The following is a 20031-nucleotide window of genomic DNA, read 5'->3' on the forward strand; positions in this document are numbered from 1 at the left end:
TTCTTTCATTGACTACCTCTATAGTTCCCAGATTTTCACTTGCTCTTGCCTAGCCTCAGACTAAAAAAGCCATTTCTTTGGCAAACATGAACAATCTATTGTTGTTATTCCTTGTTACAGCAAAATTCTTCTCCAAATAGAGCAAAGCAGAAAACCCTAACGAGTAAACAAGACTGCATAAAATAGGAGCTGAGGATATGAAGATCTCACTTAAATGGTGCTTTGCTTTTCTCGCCTTTCGATGCTCCTCGGTAGACAGGGTCCAAAAGACATTGTTGCAAAGTAATTCTGATTAGACCAATTTTAAATCCATTGGTACGCCTGAGTACGATCTTGATTTGGGAGATAGAGTATCACAAAACAAGTCATCTTTAATGTCATGGATTGTGGTGTCAGCTTCGGGAGCCTTGGCAGAACAATGATAGCTTGAGAGAATTGTAATTGTAAATTGCATTTATATAGTACTCCCCCTGACGAGGCGTCAAAGCACTTTTTTGTCGAGTTGCATGCTACTCCGGAAGCCAAAAAGGATTAGTGGTGAATTAGTATAGGCAAATATGAAATTAATTTGAGCGGTGGACATGTAATAAGTTATTTGGATTGAAAAGGATAGTGGAGGGTTAGAAGAGGGAAGGGTTTGCATTTATATAGTGCTTGCTACCCCTGATGGGGTGTTGCAGTGCTTTTCGGCAGGTAGCACGCTACTCCGGAACCCAAGAAGGATTATAGGGGAAAGGTGCACCTGACACTTCTCCGATGCCCTAGGTTATGACAAAGGGCATTGACTTAATGCAGCTTAAGTTGGCAGAACCTCTACTTCGCCTGTCCTGGCATACATGCAGAACTGCGTCTCCGAGTAATTTGTGTTTCTGTAATGGCAAGGATAAGCTAAAAGGTACTTGAAAGGAGTGTTCCTCAGACAAAGTCAAGTGGTTAAAATGCATCCAACACTTATTTACTATCATCTAGAAGTAGCAATTCAAACCCTGAGTCAGATTGCCTGTTGCAGAATTGAGGAGATTCCTCGATAGGTCATTATCTCAAGAAGGCTGTGGGTAAGTCAGATCATACTGTGTGATTCTAGCGTGTGTCGGGTTTGCCGGAACACTAACAGAAATTCACAGGCAACAGGATTTGCTGAAATCTCTTACTTCACAGAAGTTCAGCCAACTTCTATTCACAGTCAATACAACTGAAACAAAACATCTGCGCTTACAATACTTGGAGCGGCATTTCAAACGGCTCTGCAGTGGGGTTGTCTCCTCCTATGTCTTGAACTCACACATTTTTTCCTAACTCTTAGTCTCATAGCAATGCAAAGGGTCTGGGGCAAGAGCAGCTTGGAGTAATCAATTAAGACCTGGGCCACTTGAATCGCAGCCAATGAAAACCTGCAGAACACATGCGCAACCTCCATGGATTACTGATGAAACAATGGATGTTTTTGTAGTTTAAGATGAACAGAGTGATTAAGTGGTCTCCTTCCTTCCTACACAAAGACTGAACTATGTGGTTTTTCATCGAGGGCATGAGCAAAGCTGAAAAGTATTTTCAATAATCTTCAAAAAAGAAAAAGGGAGACACTTTCCATTTTTTATTTCAGACAGAGAAGCATGCCTAGAGAGAACACAGTTCAAAAGGTTCCTAATCTTAATTCAAGTAAATACTGTCTGAATGTGAAAAAGAGCATTTTAATAGCCTGGAAGTGCCAGGTGCGTTGGGTGGTGGCCATTTTCTTAAAATCCGAAGTACTGCATTGTGGGTGAAGATGTGAACTAGACCAGGCAGGTTCAAACTTGTAATTCTGTGTGAAATTAGAGCCCAGGTATGTCTTTGCAAATGAAAGTCTTGCAAATGCCATCACCAGTGTATTTTCCATACAGTTTTTAAAGTCACCCAGTGAATGTTCCTAGCACACAACATGCTGGAGTGGCAGACATCCACCTGCTAGACATTTTCTGCTCAAACCAAATCTCCCACCAGAAACAAATCACGTGATCAGTGGAAGCGTAACAAAATAGAAATGACAAATCATAGGCATTGACAATAATCGCGGTTTACAAAAGAGTGTGCATGCCTTATAAAAATTACACTCAGTCCTAGGTACAATGAAACCATGTTCTTCAGGCAAATTAATCCTTGCTGTGGAGGAAATGATGCAACTTAGCAAATCTTCAATTCACACACTGAAAAGAAATAAGCACGTTGGTCCTTCTTCAAAATGACGGCCCCATATTTCCCGTTGAGAAGAGATGTGAAATCTATAAACAGAGCATGTCCTTGGTGACATTATAATGCTGCACTTGTCATATGTAACCTTCCTAGTCAAGAAGGAGTCAGGAGTGGCCAGTGGACGCTGGCCACAACTCCTTTAAATTGTTAAACTATATGGGTGTAGAATGAGAATGGTGAAGAAATAAAGTCAGCAGAATTGTGAGAATCTAGGCGTGGACATCTATTCCCCAATAAACCTGATGTTGTGTATGGACATCATGCCTCATTTGAAGCACAATACAATTACAGGGTTCACCCCCTAGCCCACCCGTAGGCACTAAAAATACTCTTATTTCAGGCTAGGGGATGAGAGGAAGGGTAAGGAGCTGGAACTTTAGAAAGTAAAAAAGACTCTTAGATCCTTGTTCACTTTCTGTTACTGCACTTGCCTCCATGACCAGTGAGACCCGGAACTCTAAGCCCAGCATGATTGGCAGCCCGACAATTCAGGTTGGACTATTCTATTGGAGCAGGTCCGAGGCTGATTGCATATGACTGGTCTCTATTGAGAGTTGCATAGTAGGCTAGAAATGGCCTGGAGTGTAGCCATGTGTAATTAGCATTGGCTTAGAATAATTCAGGCATTCCGCCATCACCATTTTATTTTCTCTGTGCCAAAGTGGAAGGCTAAATAGCAACTGTTACTTTTTATGACCCCCAATTCCATTCAGTGCATCGCTGGCCGGTAGAGGGATAGCCATTGTGGGCAATAGCTATATCATTAGATTACAGAAAGCTATATCTGTCTTTATCATGGATCCATTCTCCTCGCATGGCTTTATTGGGTGATGGTATATGTTTCTTTTCTTTAGTTTCTCACTATTGTAAAAAGGTCATGTGTTATGTTCATATATGATGTGTATACAAGTTTTATTCCTAGGACATCTCACATAACAAACACACATCACATTTCAAGAACATTCCAAGGTCAGACTTACTGCTCACTCCAGCACAGAGTGGATTTGCAGAAACAGCACTGGTAAAATTGCTCTGCATGTGAAGAACTTACTCTGGCATCTGTTGTATTCTCCAGGTCAAGGTTTGTAATTCACACACCACTATAGGAGAGTTAGGAATTGTTTAACCGCACAAACCAGTTAGTCCCATTTTTTGGGGGAATAACCAGTTGCCCACCTCCCTGGGTCAGGTGTCCAATCACCCCAATACTTAGAAGAACACAGAAGTGGAGAGGCAATGTCCCTAAGTTCAATAAGTCCACTATTAAATCACCAAAAATCTTGTAAGGATGTGGTAATATATATATTGTTTTATTATTCTTTTCAATCTCCTTTATAAAATATATCCAGATAGCCAACATGTTACAAGGTGTGACTCCCTGCACAAACTCCCAAAACCTTGGCGCAATCACACACCATTTTGGGGGGCGTTCCATTGAGACTGAGCAGAACCATTTAAGACCATGATAAATGATGTGTGAATGACATCAGAAAGAGGAATGAAACATTCTGGATATCATGTATAAATTATACGCCCTGTTGAAGTCCTTTGTATATGGGAGAAACGCATTTGCTTTTTAGCTGTGGTTCATGAAGGGGATTGGAAAGAATAGTAAAGCATTGCATTTTTTACCACATCCTTTCACAAGATTCTTGGTGATTTAATAGTGGACATATTTAACTTTGGGACGTTGCCTCTCCTCTTCGGTGTGTTTCATGATTTTGAATCCCAGTAAGGCCAAGTCTGCCTTTCCGTGTTTCCCAAGTTGATAAATTGAGCAACATTAAATTTGTTAATAGTAACAGCTATAGGTTATGACACTTAAAAGCAACAAAAAATCTATTCAACATATAAATTTATATTAAATATATAACAATAAACAATATATTGAAAAGTAAATATCACGTATGGGTTGGTATGATGGTTTGGGGAGATAGAGAAAGCACATATATATTCTGGGTCTGAGCTGGAAGATCCTAGTAGAAAATCTGGATATGTTCCACCCGATTAGGTCCTCCGAAAGTCAAATAGTACTAGAAAAAGTCCATACTAACTCCTATCCAGACATTGAGGTAATTCTTTAGATCCGCCTTGGATCATTCAACCTGAAGAATGTGCGGAGAAGTCAAACTTGGTGCATATTGTACAAAGATTCAGCTTGATTGAGTTCATATTTCAAATCATTCACTGAGCAACTGATTTACACTCTGCTCATCAAGAATAGTATATTATGTACTGTAAATTTGTGTAGTGTGTTTTTTCTGTTATTTGAATGGGTCTGTAACACTTTCTGAATATGTTTTCCTTCGCCATTTTTTAATTCTCGCTGGATGGCGTCAATGTTGTTTTTTATTTTGTTGTATTTCACATTATTTAGAGGGCAATCGCACTGCATTGTAGCCAGCAATGTTTGAACGGTCTGATGTATTGTTTAGTGATGGATTATATTGGATTTTGGCTGGATAGGTCCGGTCGTAGGTCTATGTATAGCATTATGTATGTGTGTAAATATATATATATCAATGATGTAATTTGAGATGTCATCAGTGATGTAATTTAGCATGTTATGAGTGCTGTAATATGTGAGGTCATTAGAAGTGCATGGGGGCGCAAGTTATGGTTAGCTCAGAAAACTACACAATAGTTTTTTCATTATTTCAACAACTAAGCATAACGTCACTTTAACCTTTGTTTTTCAGTGAATATATATATGTGTGTGTGTGTATACGTGTTGATGTGCATGAGTGTGAGTATCTAGGCAGGAAGGCATTACCGTACATGATATTGTCTCGAAGTATGGGCGAGTACCTTGGCCACAAACTATAAATCATGCCCTTTTCCTTAAGAAAGGATCAGCATATAAATGTTCCTAAAAATAGTTTTTTATTGAAAATATTGCTTTGTGGACACACGCAAATGTTTGTTGAATATCTTTACTGCATGGACACATCTAATAAATTTAATCAAGCAAATGTCCCTATGACATTCTGTTCCTGCTCCTTACTATATGTCTACTCCATAATATCACTAAAATGAACCCTTCATCTAGACTTGTGCCATGTCTTAGGATAACAAAGGTCATTCCAAGTGATGGACATGACTTATACAGGCCGTGTCTGTTGTCAGTTTTTGGTCTGGTGTAAGCCAAGACCTTTTGATTTTACTAAAGTGATATACACGTTATATTTACTTATAAGGTCTTTCAGCCAGCCCTCCTCATCCAATTGTCTGTTATTGTACCATACACATGTTTTGTTTATCCACTACAACATAGACCATGGGGCAAAGGATCAACCCACTTCTGCCATTATCTGATTTCATTCTGAATGACAGCATTCTTTCCTTTCACAAGGAGCACATGCCCACACAAAGTAGTTCTCTTCAGTGTCAGGGAGTACAAGGGTAATGTGTGCTTTTTCAACCGCAACAATGTTTTATGAAAATCGTGACAAAACATAACCACAAAACCAGCACTGACAGAGCCAAAAGGCTGCCAGTCAACACCAGACCTATCGGCCTTGCTAATATTGTTAGAATTTAGCGTCTCCTACCTCAGGCCTGAGAAACCTAACAGGAGGGGCCCACGTAAGTCACACTGGTGGCATTTGTCATTTTCTCTGAAAGAGGCACACAATGGATTTTTCTGCGGCTTTCAGTATTTTTTCTTCGTATGAGATTGAAGGCGCTGTCTGTCTGTTGCAGGGCTAAACATTGATGAATGGTGTCCTCCCATTCTGTGTTCACCATATGTCTTGTGTTGTGTCTCAGGTGCATTAAAACAGTAATTCAATCTTACCCATGCTGTCACACTTTCCTTCCTCTGCCTTAAAGTTCTGACATCTTGCGGTCTCACTACACATACCCTTCAACTATTGAAGAGAAAGGGAACCTATTGATATCTGTAGCACTCCCTAAAAAAGTAAATTTGGGCATATCTTGAGACAGGTCTTGGTGAAGAGTCATAAAATGTCTCGGTAATGTGTGTATTTAATACGCTAGCAAGCAGACCTTATTGACTCTTCCCTATGCTTTGAACCCATTTCAAGTCACACTGAGTAAATTGATGGAACTGGAGTGTGTGTAGATCTCCACAATCCATCTGTGTTTGCCATATATCTCATAATAAAACTTCTATGTTCTCAGAGTCTCGCCTTGCATAGTTCTTTCATGGGTGCTTAGATGTAATTTTGTCTATTTCAGGTAGCTTCTAGGTCATTGTTGGACATTGCGGCATGATTTGAAGTTATTTTAGCATTTAAGAGTTTGCTTTGCGATGAAGGAGACCCTTTGAGTTTTCAGACGTTCGGACTATTTAGAGTTTGGGAGAATTAATTGACATTGTTGCTATGCAACATCATATTTCACTTTCTATCCTAGGGGAGTTGGTGGCAAAAGTAATTGTTTTTGTAAACTTCAAGTCCAATTCCTAAAAACGCAAGAGGAAGGCATGCAGAAATATACACTTGAAAAGACAGGCATGAGATTTCTCTTCTAGCGCTTTCCCACATCTCCTGATATCCCCGGGAGGCGAGATTCCAAGACTGTAAGAAGCCGTCCGCTTTGTTGGATAAAGTTTATGGGTCTGTGAACAATTATAGTGGAATATTTCCCTCCGCAGATCTCCGTAACAAGCCACAGGCACCCAGTGAGATTGTTTACATATCGCGGAGTATATCTCTGTGGCTTCACACTTAATTGAGGAAATAATTAGAGAGATGCATATCTCTGGGTCCGCATTAATCATGTAATACTAGTGTAATTTCCTCCAGCGGATTCATCTGTCCCTAAAGAAGACTATCGAACACTCTTGCCAGCCACTGCAGTTGAAAGTATGCTTTTATAGGTTATCCCTAAATTCTTAGATTATAGAAGTTTCAAAGTCTCATAACCCTTCAACTCATTCCTTCCCTTTTGATAAGAAACTTAAAGAACCAAACCCTGTTTACATTCCCCTTAAATATTTTTTAAGTGTCCCAGATTCATTGCCGGGGACCTACAAACTGCTGTGGTAAGAACATTTTTAGAGGATTTTCTCAAATGTGAAGGATCTGCAAACTATTATAGGGAGAACATTATTACAGTATTATATCAAATGTGAGTGCTGTATATAGAAAAATTACTGCCCGTTGTAGTTGGTATTGATAAGTTGAGACTGGTTTATTAAAATAAGCTGTGATAGTGGTTGGAAAACAATTTGAATAAATTACTACAGTGGGCACTTCTCAGTTGTTTTATGAATTTTACTTTTGCACAATTTCACTTCTGGAATTCGTCAGTCATTAGGAAGTGGAATTCCAGTTCTATCAAACACGGGACAAATGCCGTAAAGTTAAAGCCCCCATCTATTTTGTGTTATGATTTTGGGTACCTTCAAACATTGAAATGGATGATTATGTCACAGACTGGAGTCTTGAGAGGACTATCAACATCACCTTGAGCTCCAACAAAATATTGGGGCACTCAGTAAAGACATGAAAAGGAAGCTGTTCAAGGAAAACTTTAGGTCTTCTCTCTAAATCTTCGGAACAACCAAAGACTCTAATAACTAACCCTCATAATCTTCACAACCGCAGGGATATCGTCAAGCCTTGTAAGGAGGCTGAAACCATCAAGCTCAACCGTGCATTAAGTGTAACTCACTGATGTCAAACCTTGAACATTTCGCAGTGAAGGTTTGACCCTTGAACGCTGCACGTATTGGATGCTCAAGCGATGTAAAGTAACTGTGGGGTACATACTAGCATTAAACTATCAATCCTGGTAAAGCTCTTTAATAAATATATTTGGCAATATTTTTTGTGACCATGTTATGCACTACTTAGTAATAGGTTCTCACATACACCTCCCTTTCTTTTTTTATGTCTACATTTTTATTAGCATTTTATCATAAGCTACATTACAATGCTTTTGTAGTAATGGACCATAGTACATTTCAACTATTAGATTCAACTGTAACCCCTCCACCCCCTTCTGGCTCTAGTGAATAACAATTTATGACCAAGCACCGTATACTGAGCTCCGTGCATAGTGAGGGACGGCAGACTTAAACAATAGCATCACCCGGGACATACTTCACATATACCATCCGCCTCTGTCTATCTGTGCAGTTTCCACAATTTATAACAACATGCCTATTTACGGAGGTACTGCGTCTGGGGGCTCCAAGAATTTGGTGAGCATTGCCTCCCAGGCCGGCACGTCCTCTGTAAGTTTATTGTCTCTGCTTGTTTTGCGCATATGACTCTCCTCAGCATTCGCCCATTCAGCCATATCTCTCATCCATTCTGTTTTTTTGGGTGCGTTTGGGGACATACAGCGTAGGACAATTCCACGCTTGTGCAAGACGAGACCCAGCAGAAGGAACCTCCTACTGAGTTTCCTCTTTTTTTGACAGGGGTTAGTCCCAAAAGACATTGTTCTACCTTTCTAGAAATAGACCACCTTCATGGACTTAAGGATTGCCTCCCAATAATCAACAAGCGTTGGACACCACCAAAACATGTGTAGGAAATCCGTCCCTGTCCGGAGCAGTGGGGGCATGAAGGGGGCTGCGCCGGGTATATAGCGTGTAGTGTACTTGGGTAAGATAAACCTGATGCACCGCATTGTACTGGAGTAGTTTAAACCCTGCATTAGTGGACGTGGTTTTAACCCCCTCATGGATCCCCTCAATCTTTAGCTCATAGAGGCGCATGCTCCGGCAGCGCACCCAGAGGTATATCCTGCCTCAATGCCCTGTATATGTGTGAGATCATTTTCCGGATGCCAGCCATATGCAACAGCGTTCCCAAGGTCTGCGACACCTGGGGGACTTCGGGGAAGTCGCCATATCTGGCGAGCCATCACCACAATTTTTGCGAACTGCAGGAACTGTCCCGTTCCCAGTGGAAATGTTTCTATGTCATTGGCTTATGTGATGGATCAATCATTTGGGTAGAGGTCTCTCAGGAGCTCGCATCCGCTGTCACACCCTCTGTCTGTCGACATACGCCTAACAGTGAGTTTAAAAGGGGGCAACGTCCAGAGGGGCATATGCAGCACATAGGGGGCACGTTTCAGAACAAGCCTGACTGCTCTCTCCCACGCTCTGCACACCTGGCAGCCCACATATGGCGGTTTGTCCGGAACTCTCACCCCATCATAAACAGTTTGGTCAGAGTGATGTTATTACAGGTACACTTACGTAGCCGACTCCCCCAGTTCTCATGATCATCTAGCCAGCAAACCATGTGTTGCTGTTGTGCTGCCAGATGATATAATGCTAGGTTGGGCAACTTGAGTCCTCCCGTGCGCCAAGTGTGCTTGAGGGTGGCTAGGCTAACCCTCTTCCTCCCTGAGGCCCACTGAAGTCCAACTATCAGTTTATCGATCTCCACAAAAAATGTCCTGTGGATTTCATACAGGGTTCCGTGGGACACATAGAGGCTTCGAGGTAGTATCATCATTTTCACCATCGCCAGCTTCCCCATCAAGGAGACATGGGGGGTGTTCCAAAATTTGGTGATCAACTGTGGCCATTATAACCTTCTACAAACATTTGTTAGTTCACCTTTGGGAGGGAGTTTACTGTTTATTTTTTAATTCAAATAAGAAGTAATAGGACACAACAATAACCTTCTAAAACTAGAAAGAAACTATTAACAAAAAGGCCACGTTTTGTAAATCTTTAACAGTCCCCCAGGAGAAATTTCCTACCTTTAGTGAAGACCTGTACATGTCTCAGTCAAGGGAGACCTATGAAGGATCTATACAGAATAGGCAACCACTAGGTACTGCACATGAAACGAGCTGGGCTAATTTGATTGACTCAAAACAAAATTGGGCAGATTTTTAACACTAAGTTTGCTCTGTGACAAATTTCTAATCTCTTCTATATTACAACATTAAACATTACTTCTGAAACTGAAAAAAATAATTTCACCATTTATTAGAGAATGCAATTCTTTCATCCATAAAGGCAAATTCTTTACAAACCTTCTGCATGCACGAGCTGCTTCATGATCCATGAAGGCATGACATGTACTAATTAAAGATGCAGTAATTTTGCTGTGATTCAAACACTGTGCCTGCATGTCCAAGAGAAGACAAATAAATAGGAGAAATTAGCATATCTTTTAATGGAAAGAGAAAGGAAACAATGATACACTAACACAATACAACATTAATGAAGAGTGGCAGGAAGGTACCTTAGTGGTTCATTTTGTAAGTTATCCACACTACAACGAGCAGCAACCCATTGACCTTGACTTAGGCCTGGCTCAGTTTTCATATCCTGGGACTCATAACTTTGCTTGGCTCGACCAAGCTCAACTCCCTCCATAGCCAGATTCATAACGCGCCGCCTCCTGTAACCGGCAATGATGACAAATTCATGCGAATCCCGAAACTGACTGCAGTTCTCCATCTTGTAAAAAAAAAAAAAATAACGTCTCAGTCTGGCCACATTTGGCAGCAATTATAGTGGTATGGCGGGTCCCTCAAACTCCCAGACTGCTCCCCCCCCCCCAGCCCTGGTCCTCTGCTTGAGTGGAGTAAAGCGCAACAGCTATGCGCTGTCTGCCAGATTGCACTAGGGTAATAGGGAATTTCCTGTCATATGGTGGAGATATTCACATACCATTGAGCTGAGAATGGGCAAGCAGCGGGGGCCTGTGGCCGAATAATTGGCTCCCCGCGCCTGCATGCCTGCTGCATTCTATGGCTGTGTGTATGAGTCTAGATTTAAGAATTTGTGCTGCAGTAAATAATTGTTCTGCGTGTACATTGAGGGACGGATTGCGTTGCTCCTGTTTCTTGAAATAATGCTCCTGTCTCTGAAATGTGCCTGCGGGAGGCTGTTTGGCCAATGAGTATTAATGTGCTTCAATTATTCTGCCCTTTGAATCAAGCCGCGCAATCGATTGTACGTCTCCCGCTCCGCTCTCCCAGACTGAGGCTGTTCCGGTTCTGGGAATCCATGGCTGGCATCGATTGACGTTAGAATCCTTGGAGAATCACTGGTCCACCATTGAACCTGTCCAACGTCTGTCCCGGTCATGGATAGTGGATTGCAGTGTCCCTGGTCCCTTGCAAGCCACTTCTTTGTCTGTAGCAGTATTATTGATTAAATATTTTCAGTATTACATGTCCAAGCTGTCAATCCAATCTTAGATTTCAGATCAGATGACAAAATCTGATAAAAATTCTCAATACTTGCCTTCTTTTTCTGTTCATATTTAATCACATTTTTTGCAAACAAATACAACCTCAAAGAGCACTCTATCTATTCAACCATTGAATATGAATAATCATGTAATTATAACACCATACCTATGATGAAATAAGCCATAGAGACTTGCCATACTTATAATACTTTAGAAAAAGATATGGATAAAGACAAACAGATACAGCAGGATTGTAGGTAAGTCAATGGGAGACATAATTTTTTTAAAAACATATCCAATCAGGTTTGTTATATACATCATCAAAGATCTACCCTGCACTCATTCATATTCAGATAATAACACTAAATCAAGAAGACAGTCTCCTTAACCGATTGTATTGCATATAGTAACTCACACACTTTGTAAAAATAAAACCTCTGAACCGAGTTCCATAACTTATTAGAATAACTTTTCCAAAAAATGTGAATAATAGTCAATTCAATCCTAATGGTTGCCGGTTGACCTTCTGGAGTGACAAGACCACGAACAACCAAAGAATTCTACAACTTCTAACTTTCAACGTAAAACTGTTGCAGCAATCTATTATATTGTAATGGTTGAATCAAGAGGTGACTCGTGCCTTTGTGATCACTTCTCCTTTATCCTTGCGGGTCGAAGCTTTTCATCCAGACAGAGAACCTCAAGCTCCTTGAGGAAATTTAAGGCGTCGACTAGATTTGTTGATGTTACACTTTTTTCTGTCTGTTTGACAGTTAGGAAGGACTACTCAGTCCACCTGTCAGTCAGGTCACTGAGTTCATCTCACTGGAATTTCAAACATGTCTTTACAACTTTCGGGATTAGTTATAGTGCATGCCTTTGATGTGCCGTTTGAAAGATAGCATCTCTGTTGGGCAGCGAGACACCATTGGTGAACACTGCCAAATTATCAGAAATGAGGAGCAAGATGTGTAATATAATATAATTATTATTGTTATTAGTATTATTAATATTAGTAGTAGTAGTACTAGTTGTAGTAGTTGTAGCAGTAGTAGTAATCCTAGCATTATTGCCCACTGCCCAGGACTTTAACAGCTGTTAAAGGACCTGAACCTGTGTTAATGGATGACTAGCTCTCTACCTAATATGCTCTGTGAGAGGATATCCAGGCCAGATAATTATTGATATCAAGGTAGTGACAATGTATCTTTATAAATCTCCGCACATTGTTATGTTTACTCTCTAGTGAAGTCGACATAGTCAAAGCCAATCAAGTTTATATGGTATATAGGTTTTGTTAGAGTCGGGGATCTCTGGTTGGCGCAAGGTTGCCCTTGGGTCAAGCAGGAACCCTCTCCTCCACGTCAGGGCGCAGGATAACCCCTCGCGAATGACCCTTGCTCACCCTCTAGGTGCGTGGCGTGAGCAGCCAAGGCGATTCCTCAGGCGTTGTTGGTTAAGCACTTACAATCGTACACACAGTAAATACATCAATCCCCCCAGAAACGGACACCAGACTTGGATATATATAAAAATACGTTTCTTTATGTAAAAATAAGGTATATATATCTCAACAGACTTATCACAAGACCAATAACGTTTTCGCTAGGCCACCAGGTTATACAGCAGGCAAATGATCTTGTTTGTAGCTTCAAATGGATAGTTCGTAGTCTCTTTACTTGTAGTTCCAGTACTCACAGAGATCGGTTCCTGCGAACGGGGAAATAAGGCGTTGCGGGCCCCGAGCCCGATACTGGAACTTCCTTAGTGATGTGGAGAGTCGGCACAGGTCGGTGCGACTCTCGGCTTGGGAAGTGTTCTTGGGTCCTCAATCAGCAGGTGTGGGCACGTAGGCAGGCGCGGCCAGCGACCCTTTAGCACGGCGGTGCAGGAGGGTCTCCACAGCGGAGGCGGCGCGGCCTGAGATGTCCGGGGATAGCGAAGCGGGGTCGCAGGGCACGGTCAGTGCAGCTGGATGACCCGGCGTAGATCACAGTCGTCGGACGGCTTCCGGCGGGAGGGGTGATAGCGCGGTCAGCGCGCTCCAGTAGCAGGCGGTGACAGGGATGCAGGCGGCCTGGCCCGGGGACAGAGAGCGGCTCGGGACGGAGCGGGGCTCTCACGGGTTTGAGGCAGGCGAGCTTCTGAGTGTCACGGCCCTAGGAGGGGCGATGAGGGGCGCAGTCTCTTTTCCAGCGGGATGCACACACGGCTCGAATTGGAGGACGAGCAAGAAGCACCAAGAACCCACTGTTCCTGGGGTTCAGTTCAGGGGGCAAGCTCAGATCAAGCCCTTGGAGAATGTTCAAGCACAAAGTAGCAAAGTCTTTTCAGTAAGTCTCTTCCCCTCCTCTCTCAGCAAGGCAAGCAGCAGGCCAGCTCCTCCGGCGTCTTCTTCTCCTTCTAGTCGGGCAGAGGTTCTTTGTGGTAAACAGGATTCTGATTTCTTAGGAGCCAGGCTCCTACTTTTATACACCAATTCTTTTGTTCTTTAGCGCCAGGGGGCCTAGGCCTGGCTCAGTCCAGTTCTGGAGCACTTTGTTATGGTGACTCTGCTCTTTCCTTTCAGCAGCAGGGCAGAGACATCAGCCGCCCCACAGGGGGTGGCGCCGGCTTTGTGGTGGCAGAGCACAGGTCTATTCAAGAGTCAAGGTGTACTCCTCCCACCCATCCAGGTGTAATCTCTCTACCCACCACCTGGCAGCCAACCTGTCTCTGGGGATCCCCCCACCCTGCTCCTTACTGTTGCCAGGCAGAACACATACACACAGCAGAGGCGGACTGAGATGGTCAGGTCAGTAAATACTAACTTTCTAAAAGTAGTATTTACAAACCCAGGATACTAAAATAAACTTGACTACAAGAGGTATTTTATTATTCTGAGTTCAGGCATACCAAACTTGACACTCTACCATGCTCTCTGAGTCCACTGGGGTCACAGCGTTGGCGTGACCCCGGCAGCCCACTCTGGCCTATGGAGAGCAGGTAGCCTTCAATAGTGAAAAATGACAAGGGCTGTAATTCACTACTAAGACATGCCACACACACCAGGGCATGTCTTACCTTATGCCTACAATGCACCCTGCCCTTGGGCCTACCAGAGGGGTGGCTAATATGTAGGTAAGGGAAGGTTTAGGGACTGGCAAGTGGGGGCACTTGCGCAGTCAGCGCGACGGTCCCGGACCGCGCACAGGGTCTGCGGTGGCAGACCCTGGACACACTTTACAAGGCCGCTTCCGTGGGTGGCGCAACCAGCGCTGCAAGCCCACCAGCAGCATTGGCATTCACAAGCCCTGGCACCCCTGGTGCACTTTACTGGGGACTGACAGTGAATCCAATAAACCAATCAGAAACATCAATTACAGGTACACTTTACTTAGGGAGCACTTGCACCGCGGCACGGATTAGCCGTGGCGCAGTGCCCTGAGCGGACAACACCAGCAAAACAGTCGAGGCACACCATAAAAAAGTGGAAGGGAAACTCACGCCAAGGTGCCAGGTCTAACACGTGTCCCCTCCAGCTGAAATGTGGGGAGAACTACCCTTGCCCAGGGGGTTCCTCGTCACTAAGGCGGAAATACCTGGACAGACCGTCGGCGTTGGCGTGATCTGTACCAGGACGGTGTTCCACCGTAAAGTCCATACCCTGTAGGGAGATGGACCACCTCAACAGCTTCGGGTTTTCACCCCTCATTTGCATCAACCATCTGAGGGGCCTGTGGTCCGTCTGAACCCGGAAGTGAGACCCAAACAAGTAGGGTCTTAGCTTCTTCAGCGCCCAGACCACAGCAAACGCTTCTCGCTCAATTGCACTCCACCTACTTTCCCGTGGAAGTAACCTCCTACTGATGAAGGCTACGGGTTGGTCCCAGCCCTCCTCAGTCATTTGTGAAAGAACAGCCCCCACACCATGCTCTGAAGCGTCTGTCTGGACTAGGAATTCCTTGGAGAAGTCAGGGGCCAAGAGCACGGGCGCCGTGCACATGGCAGTCTTCAGGGTGTCGAAAGCTTTCTGACAGGTGTCAGTCCAAATCACGTTCCTGGGCTGCTTCTTCGAAGTCAGCTCTGTCAAGGGGGCAACGATCGTTCCATAGCCCTTGACAAACCTCCTGTAGTACCCAGTGAGCCCCAGGAAGGCCCTCACTGCGGTCTGCGTCTTGGGGGGTTCCCAAGCCAGGATGGTCTCAATTTTGGGTTGCAAGGGTGCCACCTTGCCACTCCCCACTTGGTGTCCATCTGGTGTAGAGAATGCTGACCTCTCTTTGGCCCCATCGGTCAAGGCGATCTGCCAGTACCCAGACGTTAAATCAAAGGTACTGAGGAACCGGGCAGCCCCCAGCCGATCAATGAGCTCATCAGCTCTGGGGATGGGGTGCGCGTCAGTCTTCGTGACTGAATTGAGTCCTCTGTAGTCCACACAGAACCGGAGTTCAGGTGTGGCTCCCGGCGCAGCAGCTTTGGGGACCAAGACCACGGGGCTGGACCAAGGACTGCTGGAGGACTCAATCACCCCTAGCGCAAGCATTTTGGAGACCTCCTCCTTAATGCAAGCTCTGACCCTGTCAGTTACCCTGTAAGCCTTGTGCTTCACAGGTAAGCTGTCTCCTGTGTCCACATCATGGACGCACCAATCTGTGACACCAGGAACCAGGGAGAATCGGTCGGAAAACTGTCCCAGCAAGTGGCGGCAGTCTTCCTGTTGTTCGGGCGTCAGGGTGGGTGAGAGGTTAACTCCATCCACTGACCCATCTTTCTCAGAGGCCACTAAGAGGTCAGGAAGAGGCTCGGTCTCCTCTTCCATTCCATCATCAGTGGCCAGCAGCATGCCCACTTCGGTCCTCTCTAAGTGGGGCTTAAGGCGGTTAACATGTAGGACCCTCAAAGGGTTCCTGGGAGTCTGCATGTCCACCAAGTAGGTGATAGGACTTTTGCGCTCCACAACCTCAAATGGACCTGTCCACTTATCCTGAAGTGCACACGGCTCCACTGGGGCCAAGACCCACACCTTTTGTCCAGGTTGAAGCTCTACCAGAGTGGCATTCCGGTCGTACCACCGCTTCATCTCCTCCTGGCTGGCTTCCAGATTTGCCTCAGCAAGTTGCCTGAAACGCCGAGTCTGGTTTCGGAAGGCCAGCATGTAACTATATACATTCTGGGGAGGTTTCCTGGGAGATTGCTCCCAGCCTTCCTTTACCAAACTCAGAGGTCCTCTTACCGGGTGACCATACAGAAGCTCAAAGGGGCTGAATCCTAGAGACTTCTGTGGCACCTCTCGGTAAGCGAAGAGCAGGCATGGCAAGAGGACGTCCCACTTACGCCTCATTGGACCGTCCAGGCCCATGATCATGCCTTTGAGGGTTCGGTTGAATCTCTCAACCAACCCATTTCCTTGGGGATGGTAAGGAGTGGTGAACTTGTAAGTTACCCCACACTCCTTCCACAGGGATTTCATATATGTGGATATGAAATTGGTCCCCCTGTCGCTCACCACCTCTAGAGGGAATCCCACTCGGGAGAAAATTCCCATCAGTGCCCGTCCCACCACGGGGGCCGTCACTGTCCTCAGAGGGATGGCTTCAGGGTACCGGGTGGCATGGTCCACCAAGACCAGGATAAACCTGTTGCCCAGGGCTGTCTTGGGATCCAGAGGCCCCACAATATCAATACCCACTCGTTGGAATGGCGTACCGACCACAGGGAAAGGTTGCAGGGGAGCCTTGTGCTTCCCTCCGCTCTTACCACTTGCCTGGCAAGTCTGACAGGTTCTGCAGTAGGAATCGGAATTCTTATGCATTCGGGGACAGTAAAAGTGGGTGACAAGCCTGTCATAGGTCTTGTCCATCCCCAAATGTCCTGCTAACGGCACATCATGAGCCAGCCCCAGTAGGAAGGTTCTGAACTTCTGGGGTACCACCAGCACACGGGCTGACCCAGGTTCAGCAGCCTTAGGCTCGGAATACAGGAGGTCACTCTCCCAGTACACGTAGTGTGTTTTGGCCTGAACACCATTGGCCTGGTCTGCAGCCTGTTGCCGCATACCCACGAGAGAAGGGCATTCTTTCTGCTCCCTGCAGAATTCCTCCCTGGAGGGACCTCCTTCTTGCTGCCAATGGGTCAGCTCAGGCAAGTCTCCCAGTTCGGCAATCTGTTCCCCGGTAGGCTCCAGAGCATCCCCCTCAGGGTCTACTTCCTCCTGGGCCGTGGGAACTTCGGGGGCCGGTTTCCCGCGCCTCCTGCGCCTTCTCCCTAAGGCCGGTTCCTGGACCTCTCCCTCAGGCTCCAGGACCCTCTCAACACCCCTACTGGCTGCCATGGACCGGGTGGTCACGCACGCCCAGTCGGGTAGACCCACCATCCTCAGATGCGTGGTCTTCTCCACCTTTTCCCAAGGGGAACTCTCCAGGTCGTTCCCTAGCAGACAATCTACAGGCATGTCAGTTCTCACAGCGACTTGTAGAGTACCAGAGACCTCCCCCCACTCAAAGGGAACTTGAGCCATTGGACAACGACTCTCTACGTTGTCAGCATTGACAACCCTACAGTAGGCATTGGGTACAATCTGCTCTTGAGACACCAGGTGTTGCCTCACCGAGGTCACGCTGGCTCCTGTATCTCTAAGAGCCTCAACCTTCTTTCCATTGATGGTCACTACCTGCCCATATTTCTTAGTGTTAGAGGGCAGGTAGGTTACGGGGACCATCTCGCTGTCTCCTAGCGAGACTAGGGTCATCTGCCCGGGACCCCCACCCTCCTGGACTGCTACTTCCTCCCCAAAGTTAACACTAGCTACTTGCCGGGGTGGAGCACCAGTGGGTGCGGTCTTACCAAACAGGCGACACTTAGGATCAGAGGCAATGTGACCCGGATCGCCACACTTATAACAATTGAAGGGCCCCTTTGGAACAGGTCTACCTGTCGGGGCCCCGTTCTGCTGCGGGGTTGGGGGAGGCTGAGAACCCTTCTGCTGGTTCCCTTGGGAATTACTTTGGGGGCCTTTTTGGAACCCCTTCTGTTTACCCTTGTCCCCCCCACTCTTCTGCTGGGGACCCTGCCCACCTTTGGCGGAGTCTCCCACTTGACCCTTGTGGACCCTGGTGCTGAGCCATTGGTCCGCCTCCTCAGCAAGCTTCCTCGGGTTGGACAGCTTGCTATCAATCAGGTGCTGGCGTAGCTCAGGAAAACATTGACTGGACAAGTGCTCCCATGCAATTAAATCAAGCAGCCCTTGATAATCATTCACTTTGCTACCCTTCACCCAACCATCCAGCGCTCTGCAGAAAAAGGTCACATATTCCACATACGTACTCTCAGGGATCTTCTTGGTCTCCCTGAACCTCTGTCGATATAGCTCCGGAGTTAACCCATACCTGGTCATTAAAGCTTCCTTCATATGGGGGTATGAGGTTTGGACTTCTAAGGGCAAATCTAACAGTGTGTCCCGCCCTTCAGCAAGGAACCTTCCCCACAACCCCGCTCCCCAGTCTTTCTCAGGGACCCGGTGTGAGGACATGGCCACCTCGTAGGCCCTAAACCACTGCCCTATGTCATCCTTTCTGAAATACTCCTTTACTACATCTTTGGGGATGTACACCTTGGACTCTACCTGCGCTGGTGGAGTGCTGCCACCAGAAGGAGCGGTGTCCAAACTTTTCGCCTTCAGCTCCAACTCCTTCAATCTGATATCATGATCCATTTGGCGTTGTTGTGCCTCCAGGGCCAACTTCTGCTTTTCCATTTCCATTTGTCCTGCCAATTTTGCCATCTCCATTGCATGCGCCCTGTCTGCTGCCCTGTCTGCCAGCTCCTCTGGCGACCGGACTCTGCTGGGTTCCTCAAGGTTGTCGGGTGGGACGATGTCCCCCGCATTCCGTAGGTCTCGTGACTCCTTCCAGGCTCTCAACGCCTTGGTGTACTGGGTCTTCCTCTTGCATCCAGCATGGGGGACTCTGAATTGTACACTGTAGCCTTTCAATTGCTCCATCGTGTAGCCTTCCAGTCTCTCCCAATCCACCTCATCGATTCCAGAAATCACAGAGAGTGCTCTCCCAGCGGAGTGTGAGCCAGGCATGGTTGCAGTAATGGCAGATGTCTCAACAAAGTTCAACAATTACCAACCTGTGGCTGCGTTATTTGGTCTGCTCTCACTATCTGGTGATTAATAATTCACTGTATGCAAATTACAAGTGCAAATCCGAAATCCCACCGCTGCCACCAATGTTAGAGTCGGGGATCTCTGGTTGGCGCAAGGTTGCCCTTGGGTCAAGCAGGAACCCTCTCCTCCACGTCAGGGCGCAGGATAACCCCTCGCGAATGACCCTTGCTCACCCTCTAGGTGCGTGGCGTGAGCAGCCAAGGCGATTCCTCAGGCGTTGTTGGTTAAGCACTTACAATCGTACACACAGTAAATACATCAATCCCCCCAGAAACGGACACCAGACTTGGATATATATAAAAATACGTTTCTTTATGTAAAAATAAGGTATATATATCTCAACAGACTTATCACAAGACCAATAACGTTTTCGCTAGGCCACCAGGTTATACAGCAGGCAAATGATCTTGTTTGTAGCTTCAAATGGATAGTTCGTAGTCTCTTTACTTGTAGTTCCAGTACTCACAGAGATCGGTTCCTGCGAACGGGGAAATAAGGCGTTGC

The 20031-nt window shown here is 45.7% G+C and overlaps 1 protein-coding gene across 1 annotated transcript in view; it reads left to right on the forward strand.

The window, feature by feature from the left end:
• LOC146772546 (fibrillin-2-like) overlaps nt 1–20031 on the forward strand; it is a 263733-nt gene that overhangs the window by 84685 nt on the left and 159017 nt on the right. The window lies entirely within an intron of this gene.

The sequence above is a fragment of the Triturus cristatus genome, chromosome 12 (genome assembly GCF_964204655.1).
Source record: "Triturus cristatus chromosome 12, aTriCri1.1, whole genome shotgun sequence".
Lineage (NCBI taxonomy): Eukaryota > Metazoa > Chordata > Amphibia > Caudata > Salamandridae > Triturus > Triturus cristatus.